The 10,438-nt window shown below is 31.6% G+C and overlaps 1 non-coding gene across 1 annotated transcript; it reads left to right on the top strand.

The window, feature by feature from the left end:
• The first annotated feature begins 3,445 nt into the window (after nucleotides 1–3,445).
• Nucleotides 3,446–3,552, top strand: LOC139856713 (small nucleolar RNA R71). The gene has a single exon (XR_011762175.1). It is a non-coding gene; the product is annotated as a small nucleolar RNA R71 (small nucleolar RNA).
• Nucleotides 3,553–10,438: the final 6,886 nt, after the last annotated feature.

A 10,438-nucleotide genomic window follows, 5' to 3' on the forward strand; every position in this document is an offset into this window, starting at 1 on the left:
GGCCGATTCATTTAGAACTTCTAATTCAGGATTTTCAAGACGAGAAAGATGATCAGCGGCGAGATTTTCTGCTCCCTTTTTATCTCGGATTTCAATATCAAACTCTTGTAAGAGTAAGATCCAACGGATTAATCGTGGTTTGGCATCTTGTTTTGAAAATAGGTATCTAAGAGCAGAATGGTCGGTATAGACCACCGTTTTAGCTAGAATGAGATATGAACAAAATTTGTCAAAAGCAAAGACAATAGCAAGGAGTTCTTTTTTAGTAGTTGTATAATTTGTTTGTGCTCCTTGTAACGTCTTACTAGCATAATATATAGGTTGAAATCGTTTTTCAATCCTTTTTCCTAAAACGGCTCCCATTGCAAAATCACTTGCATCACACATAAGTTCAAACGGTAGATTCCAATTTGGAGTTATCATGATCGGCGCATTAGTGAGTTTTTCTTTAAGTATATTAAAAGATTTGATGCATTCATCTGAAAAGATGAATGGAGCATCCTTTTCTAGGAGTTTATTCATAGGAGTGGCAATTTTAGAAAAATCTTTTATGAAACGTCGGTAAAAACCGGCATGCCCTAGAAAACTCCTAACTCCTCTAACATTGGTGGGATGTGGAAGTTTAGTAATTACATCTACTTTAGCTCTATCTACTTCAATTCCTTCCTTTGAAATTTTATGTCCAAGAACGATGCCTTCTTTAACCATGAAATGGCATTTCTCCCAATTAAGTACTAGATTTGATTGTTCGCATCTAATAAGCATTCGTTCAAGATTAACTAGACATGTTTCAAAAGTATCATCGAAGACTGAAAAGTCATCCATGAAAACTTCCATGCATTCTTCTATCATGTCGTGAAAGATTGCCATCATGCACCTTTGCAAGGTTGCAGGGGCGTTGCAAAGTCCAAATGGCATGCGTTTGTAAGCAAAAGTACCATAAGGGCATGTGAATGTGGTTTTCTCTTGATCCTCGGGTGCTATTGGAATTTGAAAATATCCAGAAAAACCATCAAGAAAACAATAGTAACTATTTTCGGCTAATATTTTCAACATTTGATCAATAAAAGGTAAGGGAAAGTGATCTTTTCTGGTGGCGTCATTTAATTTTCTATAATCAATACAAACACGCCATCCTGTTACAGTCCTAGTAGGAATAAGCTCATTTTTTTCATTTGTAATGACAGTCATGCCACCCTTCTTAGGCACGCATTGAACTGAGCTTACCCATGGACTATCAAAGATTGGATAAATTAAACCTGCATCAAGCAGTTTAATAATTTCTTTCTTAACAACATCTTGCATATTAGGATTTAGTATTCATTGGCGTTGCACATACATTTTATGACCTTCTTCCATAAGGATTTTATGTGTGCAATATGAAGGACTTATTCCTTTAATATCATGAATTTTCCATGCAATGGCTGGTTTATGAGCTTTTAGCACAGAAATGAGTTTAGATTTTTCATTTTCAGTAAGAGAAGACGAAATTATTACAGGTAATTCAGATTCACCATGTAAATAAGCATATTCCAAATGGTTTGGAAGTGGCTTTAACTCTAATGTCGGTGGTTCTTCTATCGATGATTTATATCGATATCTGTCTTATTCTTTTAGCATTTGAATTTCTTCTGTTGTTGGTTTATATCCATTAGCCATAAGTGTAGCTAACATTTCAGTTTCATCAATTGGTTCAGTACTTTCTCCTAAAGAACATTCTCCTGTTCCTTGTAATTCTGGAAATTCTTCTAACAATTCTGCATGTGATTCTATAGTTTGAATATAATAACATGTATCATCTGCAGATTGCGGTTGTTGCATGGCTCTATCAACTGAAAAGGTAACACTCTCGTCCTCTATACTTAGGGTCAGTTTCTTACCAAACACGTCTATTATTGCTTTGGCCGTGTTTAAGAATGGTCTTTCTAATATGAGAGGTACTCGAGAATCTTCTTCCATGTCCAGAATTACAAAATCTACTGGAAATACTAAAGTACCAACTTTAACTAGCATATTCTCCATTATCCCTCTAGGATATTTTACGGATCGATTGACTAGTTGTATGCTTATTCGTGTTGGTTTCAATTCTTCAAGGTCTAGTTTAACGTATAGTGAATACGGCATTAAATTTATACTAGCACCTAAGTCTGCTAATGCTTCTATTGAACTAAGACTACCCAGAGAACATGGAATTGTGAAACTTCCTGGATCTGATAATTTTTCTGGTATCTTATTCAACAGCACTGCAGAACAATTAGCATTCATAGTAACAGCCGAGAGTTCTTCCATTTTCTTTCTATTTGTGATTAGATCTTTCAGAAATTTAGCATATCTAGGCATTCCTGATATCACATCAATGAAAGGAAGATTTACATTTATCTGTTTAAACATATCCAAGAATTTAGATTGCTAGGCTTTAAGTCTCTCTTTTCTCATTTTACTCGGGTAAGGAAGTGGTGGTTGGTATGGTTTAACATAAGGTTTTGCCTTAACTGTGTTATCTTCATTAACCTTTTCAACTACCGGTTTTTTTTCCTTATCTTGTTCAGGTTGTGGTTCTTGTGGAGTAGGAATAGCTTCATCAGAAATTACAGGTATTTCAGGTGGTTTAAGTGTAATACCACTTCTTGTGGTAATAGCTTTAGCTGTTTCATTCTGGGGGTTAGCATTTGTATCACTTGGTAGACTTCCCGGTTTTCTTTCACCTATTAACCTTGCTAGGTTGCTTACTTCTTGTTCCAAATTTTGAATAGAAGCTTGTTGATTTCTAAATGCTTGAGCATTTTGTTCATTGGTTTGTTTCTGAGATGTGAAAAACTGTGTTTGAGAATCAACTAGCTTCGACATCATGTCTTCTAAATTTGGCTTTTTATCATCGGTTTGTGGTGGTTTATTTTGAAAAATAGGTCTTTGCTGGTTGTAAGTATTATTGGATACTTGTTGATTACTTGGACCTTGTTGGTTGTTGTATGGAACATTTCGGTTATAATTCTGATTTTGATTGTAGATCGGTCTTGGCGGTTGATAATTATTCTGATAATTATTTCCAGGCCTTTGGTTTATGTATGAAACATTCTCTCTTTGTTCCATTGTTAGTTCAATACTGAGACAATCTTTTGTCAAATGTGGTCCTCCACACTGCTCACAACTAATTCGTATTGAGTGGATATCTTTAGTCATCTTTTCCATTCGTCTCTCGACAGCATCTATCTTTTCAAAAATGGAATCAAAGTCATGGCTAGAATTGGCTCTAGCTGCTTTAGATGATCTAACGATATCTTTTTCTTGGTGCCACTCATATTAGTGAGAAGCAGTGTTATCAATAATTTTGTAAGCATCAGTTGCTGTTTTCTTCATAATGGAACCACCAGCTGCTATATCGATGTCTTTCCTTGTAGTGATGTCGCATCCTTGGTAGAATATTTGTACTATTTGACAGGTGTCTAAACCATGTTGCGGACATCCTCTTAATAACTTTCTAAATCTTGTCCACGCTTCATATAGAGTTTCATTTGGTTTCTGTGTGAACGTAACAATTTCTCCTTGAAGTCTCATGGCTTTAGATGCCGGAAAGAATTGTTTAAGAAAATTTTCAACTAAAACGTCCCATGTATCAATCGCCCCTTCAGGTAACGATTCCAACCAATCTTTGGCTTCTCCCTTTAAAGTCCAGGGAAATAACATGAGATATATCTGTTCATCCTCCACTTCTCTAATTTTAAATAGAGTGCAGATCCTATTAAAGGTACGAAGATGTTCATTTGGATCTTCCTTCGGCGCACCACTAAATTGGCATTGATTTGTTACCATGTGTAGGATTTGTCCCTTGATTTCATAATCTGGCGCATTAATGTCAGGTTGAGTAATTGCGTGACCTTGGCCAGTGCGTTTAGCTCTCATTCGGTCTTCCATACTTAAAGGTTCCAGATTTTCCATAATTGAATTTGTTGAATCTGAATCACTAGAGGATTCTGATTTAATGGTTGGTTCCTCAACAATCTCTGTTTGAATGGTTGGTGGTTCCGGAGGAAAGATTTGTGGTTCAGGATCTCGAAATCGTCCCTGAATATTCTCTGGATTCTCAATTGTGAGGTCGGGTTCAAAAAATGGATTATCGGAAATTCGAATTGGAGTACTTGGTCGACTGGATGACGATTCTAAAGAAAAATCAACGGCGACAATATTTGCTAGATGTCTTGATCGAGTTACAGGTGGTGAACGTACAAAAGGTGGTGAACGTTTTGCTCGGTGCATTCACTGAATATCCTATTAGTTTTTAAAAAGGAAGAAAAATTATATAAGTTATCAAATTAATAGACTTTTCTGATTTTGCCCACGTTTCGAATAGCCAAAATATGCAGCAGAGGGGCAGGATTCGTTTGGTCTCAATATAATTGAGTACTGTTTGGCTCCAATAACCCGGTCCACGTACAAATCCAACCATTACTACGAACCAGAAAATTTTGATGTCTATCAATTTAACCGCTTATAATAATTTTTGGTAATTTAAAGAAATTTTAGAGAAGAAATAGAAAAAAATCTAAGTCCTAAAACTAGAATGTCGAGAAATAAGAAAGAAAAAGAACGCGTCAAAAAACGTCAAAAAATAAAAAGGTTGAAAAATAAAATAAGAAAGTAGCGTGTCGAAACTTAAAAAGGAACTAAAAACTAAAAATTAAAAGTTACGTCTAAAAATATTAAAGCTTAAAAGAAAAACTATATCCCAAATGGCAATAACTTAGAAAGGTACTAAAATTTAAAAACGACGTCGCAAAATTTTAAAGCACCTAAATCTTAGTCTAAAGAAAAAGCACTTAAGTGATTTTACGGCAAAGCCTAAAAATCTAGAAATAAAAATAACTATGGCAAAAACTATATCTTAGAATTAAATACGAGCGAAAAATACAAATATTACGCTAAAAGGAATAAAAAGAAACAAAATATAAAAATATACTTAAAGTTGTAAAAAGTACAATTTTATAAAAATATTATTTTATATTATTTATTTTATAAAACTATTAATTTTATAATTTAATTATACTAAATAAACTAAATAATACAAATTAAATAATAAAAACTAAACTAAATAATAAATTAATTATAACCTAATTAGGGTTTTATAATAATAATAATTAAATATACTCCGTAATTAATGCTGAATTAGGTCAAATCCTGGCGTGTCAGGTACCCTCATGCGATCGCATGAGTTTTTACCTTCGGCTCATGCGATCGCATGGGCTAGGTTTTCGGGCCAGTAAATGGGCTGCTACAGTACGGGCCGAGTGGTTTTTAAATTTTTTTTTGTTTGTTTTATGTTTTAATAAATAAATATATAAATAAATAAAAACTTGTATTTAAAAAAAAAACTAAAATAAAAATAAAGAAACTTTATAATTTTATAAATATTTAACAAACTCTTAAAAATATTTATATTTTTGTTTTTCTTTTTATATTTTCAAATATTTAAAACGTATTTTTATAAAAGCGTAGTTTTATAAAAGTAAAAAAAAATCTTTTTTTATAGTGTTGCGCTTCCGGCGTTTAAGCAAAAATTTCCCCGGCAGCGGCGCCAAAAATACTTGATGTTATGCGAGGTGTATATGAAATAGTATTATTTTTACAACGAAATACTATTAAATACGATACAATTTTACACAAGATATTTATTTATTTATAGAATGGATATAACTAAACCTTGCTACAACACTTATAGGCAGTGTACCTAATCGTACAGTAGTGTAGTTTTTAGTAAGTCCGGTTCGTCCACAGGGAACTCTTAAACAAGCTTAACGCTATATTAGTTTTAAATTTATAAAAATACAAATATATATATATATATATATATATATATATATATATATATATATATATATATATATATATATATATATATATATATATATATATATATATATATATATATATATATATATATATATATATATATAAGTGATATTATTATTATAAAAGGGGGTTTTTACTGTTTAATGACCGGTTTGTCGATTTTTAAAACTTTAGTCGCAGTTAAAACCTAATGTAAAATATTAAAAATAAATATAACTTAATTTAAAGCGTAAAGTAAATAACAATAATGAAATTGCGATAAATAAAAGTGCGATAAAATAAAATTGCGATAATTAAAGAGTACGATAATTAAAAGTGCAATTAAATACAAAGACAATAAATAAAAGTGCGATAATTAGAAGTGGAATTAAATATGAAAATAAAGGAATTATGCTTATTTAAACTTCCGTAATCATGATATTTGACGTGTTGTTTTTAGTTTATTCCCATGGGTTAATTGTCCTTTGTCCTGGATTATTCGATATGTCCATACGGATTTGTCCATAATAGTCCATCAGGCATAAATATAAAGTGCGAAAGTCTTCGTCAAATTATTCTTATTCCCGAAGTCAAATATTCCAACTAATTGGGGATTCGAATTGTAACAAGGTTTTAATACTTTGTTTAATGAATACACCAGGTTATCGACTGCGTGTAAACCAAGGTTTTACTACTTTGTTAACAATTACACCAATTACCCTTGAATGTAATCCACCCTTGTTTCAACAAGTCTATTAACTATTAATCCAGTTCAGTGTCCGGTAAAATGAACAATTATTGATATTTATAGATATCCCGCCCACCGTACCCAGTCAAGCATATGTGGTTATATATAAATACGTCAAATTATAAGTCTATATATTAATTTAATGAGGTATCGTTTAGTTAATATAAAACCCATTAATAGCCCATAGTCTAATTTCCACAAGTGTCGTTCTTTTATCCAAACCCCAATTATGGTACAAAGCCCAATTACCCAATTTTAAATATTTTAGCCCAACATCATGATTACTTCGTCTTAAATAAGCATAATAATAACTTAGCTACGAGACATTAATTTAAAAATAACATTAACCATAACTTACAGTGATGAAAAATAGCGTAGCGTTACACGGACAGAATTTCGACTTACACCCTTACAACATTCGCTAACATACCCTTATTATTAGAATTTAAAATTAAAATTAAAATATATATATATATATATATATATATATATATATACACACACATATATATATATATATATATATATATATATATATATATATATATATATATATATATATATATATATATATATATATATATATATATATATATATATACGTTTATAGATAGAGAGATGGATGGATATATGGTATATAAACTGAGCCAAAACACGCGAATTTATAGGACCAGGCCTGGATTTCAGGGCCATGCGATCGTATGGCTTTTGTGCCTCCAGGCCATGCGATCGCATGGTGGTAGGTAACAGCTCACAATTCTTTGTTTTCTTGTTTGTCGACGTTTTATATATAATATAATATATATATTAATTTTAAGAATTAATTATATATTATATTATATTCATGTGCATAGTTCACTCATAATTTTTAGTCCGTTGCGTCGAGCGTTGAGAGTTGACTTTGGTCCCGGTTCCGGATTTTTGAACGTCCTTGCGTACAATTTAATATCTTGTATTTTGCGTTTCGCATCTTGTACTCTTGTAATTTTGAGACGTTTCTTATCAATAATTGGAACCACTTTGATTGTATTTTGTACTTTTGAGCTTTTTGGTCGTTTGCGTCTTCAATTTGTCGAATCTATCTTTTGTCTTCACCTTTTATTATTTAAACGAATATCACTTGTAAATAGAACAATTGCAACTAAAAGCTTGTCTTTCTTGAGGGATAATGAAATGTTCCGTTCTTATTGATTAAAAATGTTCCATATTAATTGATTTCGTTGTGAGGTTTTGACCTCTATATGAGACGTTTTTCAAAGACTGCATTCATTTTAAAATAAACCATAACCTTTATTTCATAAATAAAGGTTTAAAAGCTTTACGTAGATTATCAAATAATGATAATCTAAAATATCCTGTTTACACACGACCATTACATAATGGTTTACAATACAAATATATTACATCGAAATCAGTTTCTTGAATGCAGTTTTTACACAATATCATACAAACATGGACTCTAAATCTTGTCCTTATTTTAGTATGCAACAGCGGAAGCTCTTAGTATTCACCTGAGAATAAACATGCTTTAAACGTCAACAAAAATGTTGGTGAGTTATAGGTTTAACCTATATATATCAAATCGTAACAATAGACCACAAGATTTCATATTTCAATACACATCCCATACATAGAGATAAAAATCATTCATATGGTGAACACCTGGTAACCGACATTAACAAGATGCATATTTAAGAATATCCCCATTATTCCGGGACACCCTTCGGATATGATATAAATTTCGAAGTACTAAAGCATCCGGTACTTTGGATGGGGTTTGTTAGGCCCAATAGATCTATCTTTAGGATTCGCGTCAATTAGGGTGTCTGTTCCCTAATTCTTAGATTACCAGACTTAATAAAAAGGGGCATATTCGATTTCGATAATTCAACCATAGAATGTAGTTTCACGTACTTGTGTCTATTTTGTAAATCATTTATAAAACCTGCATATATTCTCATCCCAAAAATATTAGATTTTAAAAGTGGGACTATAACTCACTTTCACAGATTTTTACTTCATCGAGAAGTAAGACTTGGCCACTGATTGATTCACGAACCTATAATAATATATACATATATATCAAAGTATGTTCAAAATATATTTACAATACTTTTAATACATTTTGATGTTTTAAGTTTATTAAGTCAGCTGTCCTCGTTAGTAACCTACAACTAGTTGTCCACAGTTAGATGTACAGAAATAAATCGATAAATATTATCTTGAATCAATCCACGACCCAGTGTATACGTATCTCAGTATTGATCACAACTCAAACTATATATATATTTTGGAATCAACCTCAACCCTGTATAGCTAACTGCAACATTCACATATAGAGTGTCTATGGTTGTTCCGCAATATATATATAGATGGGTCGACATGATAGGTCGAAACATTGTATACGTGTCTATGGTATCTCAAGATTACATAATATACAATATAAGTTGATTAGGTTATGGTTGGAATAGATTTATTACTAACTTTCACGTAGGTAAAATGAGTAGTTTTTATCAATCTTGTTTTACTCGCCATTTCTTCGTTTCTAATCCGTTTTGAGTGATTCCAGTGGCCACGAAAGAACGACATCTTTGAAAGAGGTAGTCATTTCCGTCGAAAGAACGACATCTTGATGACCATTTTGAAAAACATACTTTCACTTTGAGTTTAACCATGATTTTTGGATATAGTTTCATGTTCATAAGAAAAATCATTTTTCCAGAAGTATAGCTTTTAAATCAAAGTTCTTCTTAGCTTTTAATTATCCCAACCAAAACAGCCCCCGATTTTACTACGACGGCGTATATCCAGTTTTATGGTGTTTATCGTGTTTCCGGGTTTTAAATCATTAAGTTAGCATATCATATAGATATAGAACATGTGTTTAGTTGATTTTAAAAGTCTAGTTAGAAGGATTAACTTTATTTGTGAACAAGTTTAGAATTAACTAAACTATGTTCTAGTGATTACAAGTTTATAACGTTGAATAAGACAGCTTTTTATGTATGAATCGAATGATGTTATGAACATCATTACTACCTCAAGTTCCTTGGATAAACCTGCTGGAAATGAGAAAAATGGATCTAGCTTCAAAGGATCCTTGGATGGCTTGAAAGTTCTTGAAGCAGAATCATGACACGAAAACAATTTCAAGTAAGATTTTCACTCGAAATAAGATTGTTATAGTTATAGAAATTGAATTAAAGTTTGAATATGATTATTACCTTGTATTAGAAAGATAACATACTATAAGTAACAAAGGTTTCTTGATCTTGGATAATTACTTGGAATGGATTTAGAAAACTTGGAAGTAAACTTGCAATCTTGGAAGTATTCTTGATTTTATGAAACTAGAACTTTTAGAATTTTTGAAGAACACTTAGAACTTGAAGATAGAACTTGAGAGAGATCAATTAGATGAAGAAAATTGAAGAATGAAAGTGTTTGTAGGTGTTTTTGGTCGTTGGTGTATGGATTAGATATAAAGGATATGTAATTTTGTTTTCATGTAAATAAGTCATGAATGATTACTCATATTTTTGTAATTTTATGAGATATTTCATGCTAGTTGCCAAATGATGGTTCCCACATGTGTTAGGTGACTCACATGAGCTGCTAAGAGCTGATCATTGGAGTGTATATACCAATATTACATACATCTAAAAGCTGTGTATTGTACGAGTACGAATACGGGTGCATACGAGTAGAATTGTTGATGAAACTGAACGAGGATGTAATTGTAAGCATTTTTGTTAAGTAGAAGTATTTTGATAAGTGTCTTAAAGTCTTTCAAAAGTGTATGAATATATATTAAAACACTACATGTATATACATTTTAACTGAGTCGTTAAGTCATCGTTAGTCGTT

The sequence above is a fragment of the Rutidosis leptorrhynchoides genome, chromosome 6, assembly GCF_046630445.1.
Source record: "Rutidosis leptorrhynchoides isolate AG116_Rl617_1_P2 chromosome 6, CSIRO_AGI_Rlap_v1, whole genome shotgun sequence".
Taxonomy (NCBI): Eukaryota; Viridiplantae; Streptophyta; class Magnoliopsida; order Asterales; family Asteraceae; genus Rutidosis; species Rutidosis leptorrhynchoides.